The sequence below is a fragment of the Neophocaena asiaeorientalis genome, unplaced genomic scaffold (genome assembly GCF_003031525.2).
Source record: "Neophocaena asiaeorientalis asiaeorientalis breed wild unplaced genomic scaffold, Neophocaena_asiaeorientalis_V1.1 scaffold388, whole genome shotgun sequence".
NCBI classification, from domain to species: Eukaryota; Metazoa; Chordata; class Mammalia; order Artiodactyla; family Phocoenidae; genus Neophocaena; species Neophocaena asiaeorientalis.
In genome coordinates this window covers 3,357,402-3,365,214 of record NW_020172738.1, presented here as the reverse complement: position 1 = coordinate 3,365,214, position 7,813 = coordinate 3,357,402, and positions in this window count along the sequence as shown.

Here is a 7,813-nt window from a genome sequence, read left to right as displayed (position 1 = left end):
AAACTTAAAGCACAGGCGACAAAAACAAAAATAAACCAGTAGGACTACATCAAACTAAAAAGCTTGTGTGCAGCAAAGGAAATTATCAACAACGTGAAAAGGCAACCTACAGACTGGAAGAAAATATTTGCAAACCATATAACTGAAAAGGGCTTAATTTGCATAATATATAAGAAAATCCTGCAACTCGGTGGAGATACTTAAAAATCATTTTTCCAAATCCTGTCTCAGATGGATGGATGGAGGTTTCCAGGTGATTCTGTTTTTCTTTTTTTCTCATGATTCTTTTCTTCGTTTTCCATCTTTTTCTTCCCCTTCTTCTCCTCCTCTTCCTCCTCCTCCTCCTTCTCCTTGTTCTCCTTCTTCTTCTTTTTCTTTGCATTCATCACTAGGGCACCAAGAGCTAAGTATTAAGCCCACTTTTAGTCAAGTGTTCAAAAGATTTTTGGCATTGAACTTATCTTATTCATCAATTTTCATTTTCCCTTTTTTTTTTTTTTTTTTTTGCGGTACGTGGGCCTCTCACCACTGTGGCCTCTCCCGTTGTGGAGCACAGGCTCTGGATGCACAGTCTCAGTGGCCACGGCTCACAGGCCCAGCCACTCTGCAGCATGTGGGATCTTCCCGGACCGGGGCACGAACCCGTGTCCCCTGCGTTGGCAGGCGGACTCTCAACCACTGCACCACCAGGGAAGCCCTTCCCTTTTTTATTCATATATATTTGTATGTGGTATGGTGTGTACCTCTGTAAGATACTTGAAAACATTTTGGGAAAGGAGTGGTATATAAACAAATAAACATGAAAAGTGATATCCATTTTGTACATTTGTCTCTAAACCAAGTCAGCATGAACTCTGGAGCCAGACTGCCTGGGTTCGAATCTTAACCCTGCCACTTAGGATCTGTGAGACCTTTGTTATGACATGTAAGTTTCCTGGGTGTCGGTTTCCTCTTTTGTAGAATGGGAGTAAATAAATGTTAGTGTTTCCCATAAGGTCACAGTGGGGATTAAATTAGTTGCTATGTGTTACACAGAACTGTGCCTAGCACTTACAATATGTATAATAACTAATACAATACTACTTATGGTTAATGTCGAACTTCCATATTATACTCTGTAGTACCGGGCTTGGGTTTAGAAATGATGTCCAAGGAATCACAGTTTGGGAAGAGCAGAGGGTTGATGTAGAATAAGAAATGATCTGCAGTTCAAAGCTACTTTGGACATTAACTAGCATGGCTCATTATTTTAATTGTGGGAAACCAAAGCCTGAGATCCCAAAAGGTTACTTGCTTGCCTAGGCCACCCTCTCTTCTTCTAGGTGGCAGGGCAAGCCGCCCATATGAGTGAGTGGCCCCAGGCATATAAGCAGCAGACTTGCTATCATAAGAAGCAGGAGTCTAGCCTGATGGAAAGGATGCTGGAGTCCAGCCCTGACCCCATCACTGGCCCAGGGATTGTGGGCAAGTCACTGGACTTCTCTAGATCCCCATCTAAGAAAAAAGCAGTAAACCATCTTCAAGACCTTTCATTATTCTCACAACTTGTAATTCCAGTCATTACTGTTCGCTTTGGGCACATGTCTATGACTAAACTGGAAATATTTGCAATTTGGTAGAAACAGAGTTTCAACCAGGCTTTGACCCTCCTCTGTACTCTTGCCCAATCTTTCCCGTGAAGAAATCTCTTTGAAGTTATTTTGACTCTGTTGAGTAAGGAATCAGTCGTTCTGATCCCCAGACTTTGATCCCCACACAGACCAGATAGTTTAAACAGATGAAATCTTTGTCCCACAGTCACTGACCATGCTTGAGTGCAGACAGCAAAGCCTGCTGCCTAACAGACAATCCTCAGCTGCTTAGTGAAACTCGTGGTGAACCTCAGCAAGGCAGTCCACGTCCACAGTCGTCTTACTCTAAGACCAAGTCATTAATTCATTCAGAAAGTATTTATGGGTCCCATCTAAGAGGCAAGCATTGCAGTAGGCACTTAGGGAATTTACAATTCATAGGGGAATAGACAGCCATTATTTGTAGAGTCATGCCAATGAAAGGACAATTACAACGATGATAAGTGCTAGGAAGAAAATACACACGGTGCTATGCAACTAGAGTACAGTGTGGGACTTCTGACTCCTTCAAAGGCTAACGAAGTATTCTCTATGTCATAGGTGACAGGTTTAAGACTAGGGGACTGTGGTCAGGTAGTGGCAGTGTTCCAGGCAGTGTGAACAACATTGCAAAGGCCATCGGTGTGGGTATATGAGGAACCAGAGGACAACCAGGAGACTGAGGCCCAGAGGACTGTAAGTCAGCTCATTGTGGGTTTATTTAAGGATAACCCCATGAAACAGTTTTCTCAGTTACAGTAATACCCAAGTCTCCCTCTACTCCTCTTCCTGCATCTTATCCAGCACATGCAAGCAGCCACATGGTCTTGGTTCAGTCTCTCTTACTTTGAAATGCATGAAGCACTTGCCAGAAAACTTAACCAAAGGTTACCCATGACAGTCCTTTCCAAATTCTCTTCCATTTCCTACGAAAAATCTACTTTGATGAGGCAGTTACCTTCATCATTAACCTAGGATAACACAATCATACTGACACGCATTTCCACAAATTGTTTTATTCCAGATGGCATATTTTCTAGTAGAAATGACTTGTGTATTACCTTCTGTTAGTGAAATATCTCACACCATATTGTGTCTTCTGGGAAGAATTTTCATCAGGGAAACCAATATTGTGTTTGTATTTTTTTCCTTAAAATCAAAGAATTAAAGAGCAAGAGAAATAATTCTTATATGAATCATATATGAATATGATTATACATACATATTGTACATGTGACTATACATAGGTATGAAATATATATGTATATGAATGTATATTTATACATGTATATGAAAGGCAGTACATGTTTATTAGCAAACAAGAGGAAAATTTTGGAAGGAACAATCATTCCCAAATCACGTCAACATGAGGAATTTGCTCTTGACACGATGATGTATTGAGACTATGACTTCCTTTCTTCTCTGTTATAAACATATTTTCTTAGATTATGAAATGAAGTTATGGAAGAGAAAGCCACTAAATAAAGCCAGAGTCGTGGGATCTCCCTTGGAAATAACAATCTGGTTGTAAATATCAGCATGCTCTTTTAAAATTGGGAAATCAAAGATAATGATGAAGAAGAGATAATACTATAGAAAAGGAGGGCCATCTCAGATTGATTTGTGCAAAAATGCTGATGGCAGATCGACACAATAGGTCCTGAAGACTGTATGTTTTTCTTTTCCCCCAGCCTCACCGCCTCGCTTGCAGGATCTTAGTTCCCCACCCAGGGATCGAACCCAGGCCCCAGCAATGAAAGCACCAAGACCTGACCACTGGACCGCCAGGGAACTCCCCCCAAATTGTATGGTTTTAAAAATTGAACCGTGATTATGATACAGTGGTCTCCATATTTAATGAAGTCATGAATGTTAGTGTTCTATCATTCAAGATTCATTGGAGTAAATGGTATGTTTGACTAAATGGCAGTGCATGAAATGACACATTTATAATAATGAGTGAGAAACAATCAAAGATCCCATTGTTAAGATCCAACTGTGCTCAGTACAGTTTCAGTACTATTTTTTCTGTATAGTCTATTTATTTGGATAATAACGCTAGACACTAGAGTCCTTAATTCATAATGGATTTTGCATTACCCCTATTGAACTTCTTGGATGAGAAATGAAACATTTTAAGGAAAAATGAAAAGAATGGTGTGTTATAGACACCTATAGAACCAACAATTTAGAGATAATCTTTGCCATGTTATGGAAGATGCCCTTTGTACAAAGAAAATCGGGAAGATGCCATCTGTACAAAGAACTGTCAGTCTAGCTATGCGTAAACGTGGGAGAAATCATTTCATCTCTCTAGGTCTCAAAAAACTTTAACACCACATGGTATTAAAATAAGTAATACGTAAATGTGCCCCAAACATTTGGAAGATATTTCTTCTCAATCTTCCATCCTTGAGAAATAAAGCCTTTGAAGTCGGCTCCAAGGTGTAATTTACTTTACCAGGACAAAAGGTGCTGGACTGATAGAAGTGCAGGAGGAGAAAGCCAGGCTACAGAAATATCTTTGTGACTTACCTGACTGGAAAATGCCCTGTGTCAGGCCCTGAGCTAAGGGTCTTTACTCACTTGAGAAGCTGGAAAAGACATGCAGACTCAGGAGTCAGACCACCTCCCTAGAATGGTGACATTTAGCAAATATCTCTCTAAACTTAACTTCCCTCAACTATAAAATAAGAATAATCATAGTTCCCTCTACATATGGGTTTTGTGAGGCATAGCTTTAGAAAATGACAGTAAAAAGCTTAAATCCTGATACATGGTAAGCGCTCAATAGATGTTCACTTCTCTTTTGATCTCATTTAAATCTCACGCGATTCAGGCTCAGGGTTCAGATTCCTGATGTGCATAGAAGGAGAGGAGGACTGAAGTGTATTTTCTGATTGGACCAAGAAAATACATTTGGGTGCCAGGGAAGAGATCAAAAAGAACCATCAGAATTGTGCAGGGCAAGTTAAGCATTTTTGTTTTGTGAAAAGGGGCCGTATTGATGACAAGTCATCTTGGGGGCTTGCTGGTGGCACAAGTGTTGAAAGTGAGGCCATGAGAAGTCACTCGTGGCTGGAGCATCAACAGCTTCACAGACAGAGCCACTGGGTCCTCAGGTGTTAGCACAAGGCACTTGGATCTGTTGGAAAAGCTTGGAACTCAATCTGGGAGACCCAAAGCCCATGTGGTTGGACTGTGGCAGGTGGAAGTGACTTGGGAGTTTCCTTGGAGCATGTAGGTATCTCCTAGGTTTGGGGATCGAGTGCCCTGAGCTCAGTCCCAAGTCTGCTTCCTAGTAATTGTGGGCTTCAGCCAACTTCCTGAAGCATTTTCAAAATCAACTCTTTGTTCATAATAAGGGAATAATAATTCTGACCACGGGGGTTTCTGTGAGAATTAAATGAAATGATGCAAAGTGCCTTGCACCTTGTATATGCTCAAAAGTATGAGACATTATTTGAGTTCCTTCAAAATGCTCTTCTCTCTTTAAACTCCACACTCAGCTCTTGGTGGAGTTCATGGAGCTACCAGTGGACAGTGTTGAGCCTGAAGGAAATAACTTGCTAATCACCATCTGGCACCTGACTCTTCCTCCAACAGTGTGTTCAGGAACAACCTACAAATGTGCGTTCCTGTGTTTTCCTTTCCTAGGATATTCTTAGCCTAAAAAGGAAAGCCTAGAATATATTACTTCATATCCCAGGTCCTAATGCTTAAATATTTCCTAAGACAGCCACCAAAGACAGCCACCAACTGAGACTAGCTACATTACAGTGTCAGATGGATTTGCCTAAAAACAAAGAGAAACTTTAGCACTACTAAAACTATTAAGTTGAAAGGAATTGCAAGGCTCATTAATTTTGCAGAGGAAAGGCGAAAGAAAAAGTTTCCCAAGTCCTCTAAATGTAGCCCATTGTGGAGAAAAAAAAGATCTTCCTCTACAATGAAGCCAAAGAATCTGATTCTTCAGTGTGGCACAGAGCACACACTTACAAGAAAAAGTGAGGCACGACGAGTCATATGGAGCTGCAGACACAGAAACGTACCACCATCCCTGAGTTATTGGCAGATCCCAAAATCTGGCCTTCAAAGGCTTCCTTTTTTGGGATGTGGGGATTTTAGTTGAATCATACTGAGATGCCTGGAAAACACCAATTCCCAATGAAAAACACAAGGGGCTCCATGAGGGCATTAGCTTAGACCATGGTTGGCCAGGAAAACTTGGCTTTAAGAGTTGGCTAATGTTGTCACACCCAGAAAGCGCCATCCTGCCTGTTTAAAATTTTCTTATTTTTTAGTTCTCAAACTGCTTTTCTCTCACAACCTCATTTCCCTCAGCAGACAACCAAAACCAGTGATTACCAGACACCAATGCAATAAAAGGAAACACTTAAAATAGAGAAATGGAAGATGGAAAAGGACAACTACAGGGAGATTTTCAATTCCTTGAAATGCATGTGTATTAAAGAATCATGTTAATTTTATTTCACAAGGAAATTCAAAACATTTAAATGAAAATATACTTCAAAGAACTGTCTGCTCTGGCCTGGATAACCCAACTACAACTCTGGCTGGCCAAGAGAAACCAAGCCTAGACAAAGAGCACAGGGGCAGGAGGAGGAAAGGTGTTGAATTTGGAGTAGAGCGAGGGCTACTCTACTTCGAGATCAAGCCCTGCTCTGCTCCTCTGAACCATGAGCCCTGAAGCACGATTCGATGTTATTACCTTCTATATTGTTATGGGTTGAATTGTACCCACCCCCCAAATTCGTATGTTGAAATTCTCATCCCCAGTATCTCAGCATATATTGTGACCTTATTGGAAAGGTCACATGTGACCTTATTTGGAAATAGGGTCATTGCAGATGTAATTAATTAAAATGAAGCCCTAATCCAATATGACTTGTGTCCTTATTAAAGGGGGACATTTGGAGACAGACAGGTAGAGATGTAATTAATTAAAATGAAGCCCTAATCCAATATGACTGGTGTCCTTATTAAAGGGGGACACTTGGAGACAGACAGGTAGACACACACACACACACACACACATACACACAAAGGAAAAAAGCCACGTGAACCTGAAGACACAGAGAAAAGTGATGGAGCAGTAGTCAAAGAATGCCAAAGATTGCCAGCAAACAACCAGAAGTTAGAGGAGAGGCATGGAACAGATTTCTCCTCACAGAAAACTATTGACAAGATAATTACACAAAGGCACCTTTCTTGGCTGATGGGTTGTAAAAAGGTACCTCTCGCTCTGAAATGACTTCTCTCCTGGTGCCAAGGAACACGCTCTGCTAGGGGAACACAGCCTGGTTGTCAGTGCTGCCCCCTGGTCCTCTCTATCACAAGCTCCATTCTGTGTGCTCTCACCCTCAGAATCTCATACACCACACAAATGGAGCAAACATGACGATCCAGTAGTTTGGTGGTGGATCACTGCAAGTCATACATATATTCATTGGTCTGAAAAAGTATTAAATGTTAAACTTCGTATATAAACCAAAGCACTAAACATAATTGGTAATAACTGACTTTTTATATGATCTTGATGAGTTACTGAGCTTCTTAGGGTGATTCACAAAGGTTTAGCATCCTGATAACTTAAGGGAGAAAAAAAACCTAATAACAAAGAGAAAATGATTAAAACTTGATGATCAGAAAATAACTTCAGTTGAGATTTGAGAAGATGGTAGAAGAGTAAGACACGGAGATCACCTTCCTCCCCATAGATACACCAGAAATACATCTACACGTGGAACAGCTCCAACAGAACACCTACTGAACGCTAGCAGAAGACCTCAGACCTCCCAAAAGGCAAGAAACTCCCCACGTACCTGGGTAGGGCAAAAGAAAAAAGAATAAACAGAGACAAAAGGATAGGGATGGGTCCTGCACCAGTGGGAGGGAGCTGTGAAGGAGGAAAGGTTTCAACACACTAGGAGCCCCTTCGTGGGCGGAGACTGCGGGTGGCGGAGGGGGAAAGCTTCAGCGCCGCGGAGGAGAGCACAGCCACAGGGCTGCGAAGGGCAAAGCGGGCAGATTCCCGCACAGAGGATCAGGGCCGACCGGCACTCACCAGGCTGAGAGGCTTATCTGCTCACCCCCGGGGTGGGTGGGGCTGGGAGCTGAGGCTCGGGCTTCGGTCGGAGCGCAGGGAGAGGACTGGGGTTGGCGGCGTGAACACAGCCTGC